The following is a 12,593-nucleotide window of genomic DNA, read 5'->3' as shown; positions in this document are numbered from 1 at the left end:
TTATATATTTCATTTTCATCTGTCAGAATGTTTTCTATCAGTTACCACTTTTCATCTGAAACCTTGTTGTGATATTTAGGTAATCATTAATCAGCTTTTCCAACTTGTTTTAACCATGTTGCACATGTAGAAAATTGTTGGAAGATACCATTTGGCTATTGACTAGCAAAGCCATCTATTCACTCCTCTAGCTTGCAACCACATTGTTTATACATGAACGAATGGAGTTCTCCTCCTCCTTTTCAGTATCTTTACCTTTGTACCTATGCCAATCCCAAGTGCTCATTCAAAGAACAACTAGCAAAAAGATCTAGGATAAAATCTAATGAACAAACCAACCTTATTCTTTTCGTTTCATCTTTTATTATTATTATTATTATTATTATTATTATACTTTAAGTTACAGGGTACATGTGCACAACGTGTAGGTTTGTTACATAGGTATACACATGCCATGTTGCAAACCAACCTTATTCTTATTCAAATGGTATCGTGTTAGGTTCTATAGGAACTTGAGAGAAATATATGTGTAATCTTTTACTGCTGTAATGCATCAAAAAATAAATAAATAAATAAAAGTAGTTAGAGAACAGAACTCTTAGCAAATGAACTGGAGCCAGCAATTCAAGATGAAGCTACTATGCCAGCTGTGTGACATAAATGAAGTACAGGTTCAAGCTGCTCAGAAGGTCACTGCATTATGGCTTGGGGACCGCAAGGCCAGGGGCAGCCTCTTAGAGGAATAAGGGCTTAGTCTAGATTGTGAAGGAAGAGTGAGATTTGCATGAGAATTATTTTCATTTAATTTAGGCAAAAGATTAAGTTATGATTTATGCTTGTAGATGATTCCATCTAAATACAATTTCCAGTCCTTTAAATGTTCATATGCATTCTCTGTCCAGCCATGCCACTTCCAAACAATATTGAATCAAAAGAAAGTTTCCAATCTTTCTGCTCTTGCATTATTGAACACTTTGAATATTCCCCAGGCCTATTCTTTCTGAAAACACTTTCCTACCATATGCAACTGTCTGAGAAAAATCTACTTGTATGCAGTAGATTGCTGTTATTCATTATTCATTACAACATTATTTAGTTGAACAACCTACCAAAGAAAACTTGGTTCTGTAGGGGGAAATGTACAAACTCAGAGAATTAAATTATTTTACTATAAATGCTTTAAAAGGAGCAAGCTTTATGGTCCTCATTATTTGGACTGTGCTGAGGAAACTAGTTTTCTCCAATGGAAAATAAGCCATAAAGGACAGAAGCTATGTGATCCAGTGTATTCAATAAAAGTTGGAGATGTAGACTCTGCCAGCAAAGCACAAAATGGATAAGGAAAGATCATTAAAGGTTTTATAGTTCTCAGTCAAATAATAAGCATTTATTGAGTAGTTAGTATTTGTCTAGGACTGTTTTAATTTCTAGAAACACACACTTTATCAGTCATAGAATATGATTGACATAGTGTATTGCTTTCTGACTTTCCTTAGGATGTTGGGGTGAACAACTTCTTTTTTATGACTGTCCCTGCAAATCTGCTGTTGCTTGTTTCTCCTTACTCCAGGAGGAAATCTTGGGCAGATCCTTTAGTTTCTCTGTGCACCCTAAGGTAATAAAATGTCCAATCCTGTCTAATATCAAAACTTCAAGCCATCATTCAATATTAAATGTCTTCCATCTCTCAGATCCCTTCACTGTCTTTCTCACCCCACCTGCTGCTCCCCTGAGATGTTCTTCTACCTCCTGTTGACCCCCTGAGTTGGGTGCATCAGAAGGGTCACTATTCTCTCAAGATGGTCTGACCTGATCCATGGAAAATTCACGCTTTCTTTACCTTGATGATTCAGGATGAGTAAACCACCATAAATTAGCCACCTCTCCTTGTTTTAACATCAGAGCATCTTTAATGTAGCATTACTAGTTCCTGGATTTCTCAAAGGCAAGGAGACCCACATAAAGTGCTGAGCAGTTCTCTTGAAATATTCTTCACTTGGCTTACCTTGCCCTCTGGTAGGGGACAGGACCTCATGAAACACTGACAGTTCTTCCCATAGACCTATTTTCTACCTGCCTTTTTAAAAGGATTGGATTACTAAATAGTCTAATTGTAGATAAGGAACTAATGGTTACAGAGTTAGTCTCAAATCTCTTAGCATGTGTTTTATGGGTGGGCTTGTGGCTCAATTTAGGATCTGGGAGTACCTGGCATGTGCTTTATTGTTCTTGCTCTTTGGGCCAGAACAACAAAACACATTGCATTTAGCATTCTTCTACAGTTTACATTTTCTCTCAGGTTGGTTACTACCTTTATAAGTTAAATCTTTATAATTCCTTCCTAATGAGATGAAACATGACCATGGAAATATTTTGTACCAAAGTTCATTATATTTGTTATTTTATAATAAATACTTAAGTCCTGCCTAATGTAAATATATTAGGCAGTTTTCTATTACAAAGAGATAAATGTACCATATTGTTGATCATCTGTGAAAAGTGTTTGTCATTAATTTATTACCCAGGGGATATTTTTAAAAAGTCATCACACTTAATGTGTGTTTCATGTTAAATGTGACATGTTAATCATTAGTAAGAAATTAATACTTTTGAAGGAAATTGCTGTGGAGAGAACACTCTGAGTATGAAGTTTTTAATTTATATTTTCATTCATATTTTACATTCATGTTATAAAATATTTGATTAGAAGCAATCTGTGCCACATATAACAATTTTCATATCTGTTCACTTAAATATTTTAGAAATGAAATTTTCCAACCGGTTCTGAAAATCTTCCAAAGAAATCCATTTCTTTTTAATCTAAACACTTTGTTAAAAATATGCAACTGCTATATCTTCCAATTAGTTTTTCAGTGCAACTGACTGATATCAAGGAAGATAAAAATTTACCAGATGAATTTCTCAAATATGAAACTGGTGGTTAGGATTAAAAAATGTATCAGACTTCAGTAAGCACAGCCAAAGGGGGCATCTATCTTGCCTCCATGTATCTTTGTAAGGTGTAGAGGTGTGTTTTCCAAGCTAAGACAGCCATTGTAGCTAATATCCAAATAAGATGAGTTTTGAATCAGACCTTTGAATTGCTGTCTCCCAAAATGTTAAACTAATATTTTTGAATTAATAAAATATTGAATCATGTTTCTTTCACTAAAAATGTTAATGATAATTTTAAGTGGCTGCAGAAGGTTTTTGAACTGATAATGAAATAACCTACTTAAAATCATGAATAACTATATATCACTGTTTCAAAGTTTTTTATGTGTTATACATTGGTATAATATTAGTATGGTCATTTGTGGATAAAGGAAACATATAAATAAATGAATGTATTCGCAAGCGTTGGTGTATGTGCCCAATTTTTACAATGTGACACTTAATAAGAAAACATTTGAAGGGCTGTGGTCTTCATTAGCTGGAGAGACTGCTCTGAAATGTAAGCTCATGTAACTCTCCATGTAACTCTTTGCTTCTAATTCTTTGTGGCTCTCCACTGCTTCCAGGATAGATGCAAACTCCTTAGCATGACACACATGGCTTTTCATGCCCCAACTTCTGCTTATTTTTTCTATCATTGTCTCTGGCCATGTTCTCCCTAAGTCCTTCCTTCTCAACATACTGAACTATTTGTAGTTCTCTAAACTGACAATACTCTCTCATATCCCTCCTGTCTCCATGTTTTTGCAAATATTCCTGTCTCAACCTGAAACTCACACTTGTATCTTATCACTCCTGCCTCCCTCACACTCCCAGGGTCTTCCTGTAATGGATTAACGTTTATACATTCCTCAACATGTGCTCACTTTTCCCAATTCTGTTATGGCACCTATCACCCTACATACATAAAACCTTTTGCTCATGTTCCTTTCTCACTAGACTGCAAGTTCCTGTAGAAGCAATATATGTGCTGAGTCTTTGTATCTCTGGAACCTTGACTGCATATATTAATATTTTGTAAAAATAAACATTTGCTGATTATTTACTATGGGTCAGGCATTGTTAAGTGGTTGTACTTTAGGTTGGATTATGTAAGCCTCAGAATTGCTCTAAGAAACATATTTTTATTAACTCCATTTCACAGGTGGTGAAACTGAGGCACGGAGAGGATAAATAACTTAGCTGAGGAAACACTGATATTAAGTGGCAGAAGTAGAGTTTAAATTCAGCAGTTCAGCTCCAGGGGCATGTCCTTAGTAAGTCTAATTGTGACAGGCTAAACAGTGGCCCCCAAAAGATGTATTCAAGCCCTATGCCCTGGTACCTGTGAATGTGAACTTATTTGGAAATAGGGTCTGTGCAGATATAATTAATGTAAGGTTCTTGAGATGAGATCATCCTGAAATCAGGGTGGGCCATAGACCCAATGAGGAGTGCTTTCATATGAGAAAGAAAAGAAGATGCAGAGAGATTCAAAGAAGGCTGTGTGGAGATGGAGGCAAATATTGGAGTGGTACTGCCACAAGACAAGGAGTGCCAGGAGCCACTGGAAGCTAGAAAAAGCATAGAAGAGTTCTCCACAAGAGCTTTGCAGGGAGAATCTTTTAGGATTGAAAAATGAGTGTCATGATTCAGTAAGCACAGTCAAAGGGGATGTATTAGTCCATTTTTCACACTACCATAAAGAACTACGTGAGACTAGATAATTTATAAAGAAAAAACGCTTAATTGACTCACAATTCTGCATGGCTCGGAAGGCCTTAAGAAACTTACAATCATGGGGGAAGGTGAAGAAGAAGCAAGACATATTGGCACCAAACATGGCGGCAGGAGAGACAGAGAGCGAGTGAACGAGAACGGAAATGTCAAACACTTTTAAACCATCAGATCTTGTGAGAACTCACTATTACGAGAACAGAATGGGGAAAACTGCCCCCATGGTCCAAAAACTCCACCAGGTTCCTCCCTGAACACATGAAGATTACAATTCAAGATGAGATTCGGGTGGGAACACAGAGCCAAACCATATCAGGGAGCTTCTGCCTTGGCTCCATGTATCTCTATGAGGTGTGGAGGTGTGTTTTTCAAACTAAGACAGCCATTGTAACTAATATCCAAAGAAAGAGATTTTGGGGAGCCTGGCCCTGCTGACATGTTGATTTTGAACTTCTGGTCTCTATAACTGCAAGAAGATAAATTTCTCTTGTTAGAGGCTGCCGAGTTTGTGGTAATTTGTTATGGTAGCCTGAGGAGACAAATATGCCAATTTATTTTGCTTTTTAAAGCAATTCAATAAATATTTTTGAATGAATGAATGGTGAATGAATGCAATTTTTGACTGTCTCATGTTCCAGGCACTATGGTAGACATCAAAAATAGAAAGATTATTAAAACTCTCTCACTTTTTCCCTCAGTGATCTTACTGTCCACTATCTTCCAAGTCATTCTCTTATGCTACTACTTTACTGTTTGAGCTTTCTATTATCTTTTCCCTTGTCTGATACAAGAGCCTGCTAATGCTTCTTTTTGTCTTTCTTTTCTTCTCTGCAAATTACCTTCAATATTTCTGCTAGTGTTATTCTTCTAAAAATTCTTTCTTATATTTAAAATAATAGGGTCTGAAATTGTTCACATATCATTCAAGGCCCCTTTAATATGAATCTTTCCATGACGCCTCTTCCTACCTGTCTGCAGGCATCCTTCACAATTACTACATAAATCTAGTGCCCACCTATATAAGCCACCCTAAGCTTGGACTTGGATCACCACAATTGCCTTCTAACTGGCCTCCTAACTTGTATGTGTAGATGTTAATTCATGCCACGTTACTCCTCTACCTGAAATCTTCTAGTGGGTTCCATCTCAGAGTAAATCCTAGTTCCTTTTAGGACCTACAAGCTCCTCTTCCTAAATGACCCTTAGTTCTCTCTGCTGTAATACTCTAGCCTTCCAGGATGTCCTGAGACAGTCCCACTCAGAGACTTTTCACTGCTGTTTCTTTGCCTAAAATTTTTCAGAGAAATTCCCTGTATTAGTTCATTCTCATGCTGTTATAAGGACATAACTGAAAATGGGTAATATATAAAGGAAAGGTTTAATTGACTCACAGTTCTGCAGGGCTGGGGAAGCCTCAGGAAACTTACAATCATGGCAGAAAGGGAAGCAAACACATCCTTCTTCAAATGGTGGCAGCAAGAAGTTCCAAACTTTCCCACATTTTCCTGTCTTCTTCTGAGCCCTCCAAACTGTTCCAGTTTCTGCCAGTTACCCAGTTCCAAAGTTGCTTCTAAATTTTGTGGTATCTTTACAGCAGCACCCTACTCTACCAGTACCAATTTATTGTATTAGTCTATTCTCACATTGCTGTGAGGACATACCTAAGACTGGGTAATTTATAAAGGAAAGAGGTTTAATTGACTCACAGTTCTGCAGGGTTGGGGCAGCCTCAGGAAACTTACAATTATGGTGGAAGTGGAAACAAACATGTCCTTCTTCATGTGGCAGCAGCAAGGAGAAGTGCAGAGTGAAAGCAGGGAAAGCCCCTTTTAGAACCATCAGATCTGGTGAGAACTCATTCACTATCATGAGAACAGCATGAAAGTGACTGCCCACGTGATTCAATTACCTCCTACTGGGTCCCTCCCATGACACATGGGGGTTATGAGAACTATAATTCAAGATGATATTTGGGTGACGACACAGCCAAACCATAAAATTCCCCTAGCCACTTACTCATGTCCTTTGTGTCTTTACTCAAAATTCACCCTCTCAGAGAGGTTTCCCTGGCGTTTCTATCTGAAATTTCAATATTGCATCCTCATGGCAATTTATATCCTCCTTTTCTGCTTACTTTTTTTGTCAGCACTTACCACTGTCTAACATACTATATATTTTTACTTATTATCTGTTTTCTGTCTACCCCACAAAAATGTCAGTTCCATAAAGGCCGGAGTTTGTGTGTGTTTTGTTCATGGTCATGTCCCCAAAGCTTAGAACACGACCTGGCACATGGCAAGGGGCAATGAATATTTGTTAGATGAATTATCAACTTGATGTTTTTAATAGAGCAAGTTTCATCATAACTCAGAGAACTCCTCAGCAAAATTCTGTGAATAATAGAAGAATATGTCTAAAAAGGAAAGGGCTGAGTCCTAGACCCCTAGATGTCCCCAGCTCTGCTGGGATGGGCATGCTGTAGATGCTGAGTCAGATGGGCAGAATTCTGCTACCCCAGTGTATGCCAACCAACAATGGGGGTGTTGCTGGCAGGAAGGCCTAGGGATATGTACATCCTGATGTCTGGTGAAGTGTAGCAGCAGGAAACCCAGCACCAGCAGGTGGTATTCAGAAAGGCAGGATTCACAGGCAGTTGGCACCAGGGAAATCTATCAGCAGATGGCAGCATACACTTCACTGGGCTGAGACTTGGGGCACCACAGGCTTTGGGTGGAGAGACCAGTACAAGGCTGAATGCTAATTCCAAAGGGTCTGTGTAACTGGCTGGGCTGAACTGGATGACTGGCTAGTTACAAACCTAGGGATCTAAATAAGCATTAGGAATGCATTAGGAACTCTGTTCTAAAGCCTGGAATACTTTGAGGGGGCATGAGTTCAGGGTAAAGTTCTGTTATCATTCCTAACGGAGCAAGGCCAAAACCAATAGGAAAGAAACTTGAATGTTGAGTCCCAGTGTGTGGGACTCAATTGTTTGGTCTAAATCCCAGAGGTTACAGGATTAAGAATAAAAGTGGGCTGGGAGAGAAAGGATGACAGTTAGGCAGCAGACAGTACCTGGCACTTAGTGCATTCTGTTTCTTCAACATACAATGCTTTCTTGATCATTCTATTTCTAACTAAATGAAGTGCATATGACAAAGGTAGGTCAAATAAGACCCACAGTTATAATTTTGTTTGCCAAGAAATAGATTTTAAAATTAACTTTCAGATCCCTTTGATGGGCATCGATGGTATAATTTTCCTCAGGCTCTAACTCTCTTGAACTTCTCATATTTATATCGCCTGGCTGGCCCTGAAGGCATTTCATTTTTCTACCTTTAATTATTTTTCTCTCCCTCCAAGTCCTAGCCCCAAGCCTTTTCTGCCTTCTCTCTCTTAGAATTAATTGCTCTCATTACTTATTATTACAACTTTATTTAGCAGGTTGTATTGTTCTTTGCAATATGAATACCTGTTTATGTACTTGTCTTCTGCTTAAGATCAAACATTTGAAGTGAGGAACCAGGTGTGAGTCATCTTGTGTTTCTTCAGTGTCTAATACAGCATCTTGAACTTGGAAGTGCTTAGTAAATTTTTCAATTAGATTTGTTACTCAGTAATCTTTGGTTATCCTGAAAAACATGAGTTCTTTGGAAAGTCACCAGTTTATCCATTTTTGCATCACATTTGTTATTTATGTCATCATTAAAGTTAATCACAGAGAAAAAGATCAATTTTAAAATGCTCAATTCAATCTGGCTGCTTCATGATTCAAATAACTGAATCATGCTGGTTAAGGTCAAATGATTAAGCTAATTGGATTGGATGACCACCTCTTAATTGAGCAATCCCTTTCTCACCAACAACCTTCAAATAGCTGATGCAATCAATTATGTGAAGGTACAGATAATTGCTACATAAAGTGACTGCAAAATTAGACAAACTATATTTTGGGACTTGTGTCAATGTGGTTCTAGATTTACTCACTATTTTCTATTGTTTAAGGAGGACATGGGGAACGACACAGAAATAGAAAAGAAGGGTATGTATTGACAGAGAAACTTTGCCCTGGTCCTGAGTATCTGCTAGCTTGGTGCCGGAACGAGTACATAAGAAGTTTTTGAAATAAAAGATAAAAAAATCTGTCTGCATTGATTGCAAGGTAAACCCACAAATCAGAAGGAATGCCCCCAGGGGGCAGCTTTCATCTGCTCTCTGCTCTGTGATGGCGTGGGGACGATGTGAGTTATGCTCCTGAGTCTGCACTTGCTGCTGCTTTGCTGTCTAAATCTAGGCTTTTCACTTACATTGTTCTGGTGACAAGTAAATGAGCCACCTTATTAACTGCAAGAGTTACACTAAGGGAAAGACTGACTTATTAGTTAATAGGATAGAGAACAATGGTATGTGTCAGTTACCATCACCCAAATCATTCAAGTTTTATTGAACCACTGATGACTCCCAACACCACTTTGGTTGCTTTAAATTAAGCAAGAAAAAAAAAACACCCTTTAGAAATGTGAAGTCATATTGTCATCTTTCAAAGTGTCAGCACATAATATTTTGTATGACAAACTCTCAATTTTTTTTTATCCAGTGAATGGATAAATTGCAAATATTTTTATTTGGGGGATGCATCATACCTTTTTCTGTTAAAAGTTTTTCTACTTAAGTATGATTGGCTTAGATTGGTAATAGGATAAATTCAAATTCTCTGAGCTCATCTGCCATCTGAACATGTGTTAGGTAACAGGGAAACCAGCCTGGGATTAACACAGTGTGGCAATCTCATATTAAGGCAGAGATAGTTGATTGTGTTCTTTTCATTCAAATATGCCATGGTTAGCTAATTTTTTAAATGTGTTTTATTACTATTTCTGTACAGTTTTCATTGTGGTAACATTCTTTAGTGGGGAAAATTGTAGCTGCTCATTTAATTGACATCTTGAAACATAATTTTACATTCCTGGCTAAAACAGACAGGGGTAACATATTCCATTTCACTTATTTCCTTTGGATTTATTGGCTCTCTTCTGCCCTCAGGGATCTATATGAAATCTAGGCAACTGTAGTTACAAGGCTTTGGGGAGAAATCAGCAGTTGCAATGGTGATAATCACACAGTAAATAAAAGCAGAATATTTGCCTTTTATGTAAATTTTGATTTGTTGTATGTGAATAAAGGTTTGAAGTGAGAGCCAGGAAATCAGTTTCAAAGGTGACAGCAGCTGCGGGACTTTTATTGTTCTAGGGGTTAATTCCATGTCTTTTGTACAAAAGTGGGACTATATTTAATTGAGAGGACACTATAAAATATTCTTTTATTGGAGGTCCTCAGATTTAGAAGCTGGGACAGATCTTGAAGATTTTCTAACTCAACTTCTTATTTTCAAATGAGCTTAAAATGACACTGAAAATAGTTTGTCAAAGTTACATGTAGTAATGAGAAAGTCAGGACTACACTGGATGTCTTGACTCCAACTCCAGTTTCATTTTCTCCAGACTAAGTTAAGAGATCCTGCCATATTTCTCCTCAAAAACAAATATATAAGGTCCAAATCCAAAGGTAAGTTGCCCTTGAATAAGCAGATATCTGAAAGTTGAATTGAGCACATGATGGCGGGAAACAAGCTGTTGGCTCAGAGGACCAATCCTGCAGTTCCATTCCCACCTTGCCTTCACTCCTGTGATAGTATCTGAGTGCACCGACCCACTCCCCCTAGGGAGCTGGGTAGTTTGCTTTTTTTTTTTTTTTTTTTTGAGATGGAGTTTCACTTTGTCGCCCAAGCTGGAGTGCAGTGGGGCGATCTCGGCTCACTGCAAGCTCCGCTTCCCAGGTTCCCGCCATTCTCCAGCCTCAGGCTCCCAGGTAGCTGGGACTACAGGTGCCCGCCAGCATGGCCAGCTATTTTTTATTTATTTATTTATTTATTTTATTTTATTTTTAGTAGAGACAGGGTTTCACCGTGTTAGCTAGAATGGTCTCGATCTCCTGACCTCGTGATCTGCCCGCCCTCCCAAAGTGCTGGGACCACAAGGTGTGAGCCACCGCAATAGGTCCTTGTTCCTATGACGCTTCCCTTTAGGAAACACTGTCTTGAGGAAGAAGATGGGGATTCTAGGGGTAACACCTTTCCCAAGAGTGTGTGGAAATGCTGCCGGACTTTCAGATCTGCCCTTCCCTTGGCCATACTTTCTGCTTTGCAAATCTTCTATGCCTAGGGCATTAGCATTTAAAAAAAAAAAAAGAAAAAAAAAGAAAAAAAAATCACTTCTAAGAGTTGTAGAGTTAGATAGAATCTGGAAGGTTTGCAAACCTTCTCCTTCTGGACTGCTTATTCTGCCAACTTCCCTTAACTCTGTTGGCTGGTGTAGCCATTTGACTTTTTCTGCTGGGCAGGTAGTAGTAATTTGGGGGGTCCATAATTAGATTCCAGCAGCTCAATTCCCTGGTTCATTTACCCTGAGCCACCTTCAAATTGAATTGGTTTTTTCTCACCGCCAACCCAAGCAGGAGTGGATCCTGGGGAATTACACAGAAATAACAGCCTTCTTCTCCCCTTCCCCTGTCTCTGGCTCATTCGCCTGCCCTTTTGTGCCTCTCTTCCATTATGCCTTCGCAACCACATGCTTTGCGCCTTCTGCTTAAGCTGTCTGAGCTCGTTTCCTCCATGAACCATCGTGATATACAACATGTACAGACCCAGGGCCAGATGAATGGTTTTCCATTAGAAGTACACTGTGCCATCTGGGGCACCTGGGAAGATAATGCCACAAAGACGCCCCCATCTTTCAAACGCTCGGAAAGGAAGATTTGTACCGCTCTGCCTCGCTCGCCTCTACTGCTGCAGTCTAACGTGCTGCTCCTCAATTCTGAAACCCCTGCATTTTCTCTGCCTTACTTATTCTCTGCAGTATCTCAGTGTGCTGTGTAGCTTGGTGGGCAGTCTTAAAACGGGATTCTGTATGCACCAAAAGGTAAAACACAATGACAATGCAAACTGTCTACACAGATAAAAGGATTTCCCTCAATTAAAGCAATCAGGTGAGATATTTGCCTATAATAGGGTCTTAAAGAACAAGAAGGCTATTTAAAAAGAGCAGCGTCCTTCACTGGGCCACAAAATTAGTGTTTTCTTATTTCAGCACATTAGTTATTTCTTTTGTGATGGAAAGTGACTGGTAGGGAGAAATCTTGCTTGCTACATACGCTTTCTTAACCAATTTCTTTTGTGTGTGTGCCTGTGTGCACCTCTATTTCTTTTAAAACCTGTTAAGACAATGCGGTTTCCTTAAAAAAAAATTCTTGATTAGTATTCTGCATAAGGTGCAGTCTTCATTGCAGTAGATACACAAAATCTATCTTCACTTTCACCACCTGTCACCTGAGAATTTTAGAATGATCTAGCTTTGAGATTGCAGGAAGCAGCCTTTCTGATTTTCATCTTTACTTGCCACCTCCCCCACCCCCTCCTTTTTGTCATTGGCACTGCATCTACAGTGAACTCCGGTCCATTTTTATTCCTTTGTCAAATGCCTTTATTCACGGGAAACTGAAGGAACATGTTTACTAGGGATAGAAATAGAAACACAATAAAAACCAGTTTGATAGATGATCTAGCCTATTCTCCACACATCCCTGTTGTTTTATTGATTTACAGAACACAAAGGCTAATCCAAATTTACATTGCTTGTATTTCCCCCGATCTCAAAGGAGTTGTTCCCTTTGCTCAGATTAACCAAGCCAATTTTTTCTTTGTATCCAGTAGCCTCCGTGACAGTCAAATAGCCTGTCAACTAATCAATTTATGCTGCAAAAACTAATTTTTACTTTAAACAAACACCCTAACATTGTGTTGACACAATTAAATGATTTCTGCATTACACCATATATCTAACACACACCCTAGGGAGCAGGTAAGA

Source organism: Theropithecus gelada, unplaced genomic scaffold, assembly GCF_003255815.1.
Source record: "Theropithecus gelada isolate Dixy unplaced genomic scaffold, Tgel_1.0 HiC_scaffold_15910, whole genome shotgun sequence".
NCBI classification, from domain to species: Eukaryota; Metazoa; Chordata; class Mammalia; order Primates; family Cercopithecidae; genus Theropithecus; species Theropithecus gelada.
Note: the sequence above shows the minus strand (reverse complement) of the source record.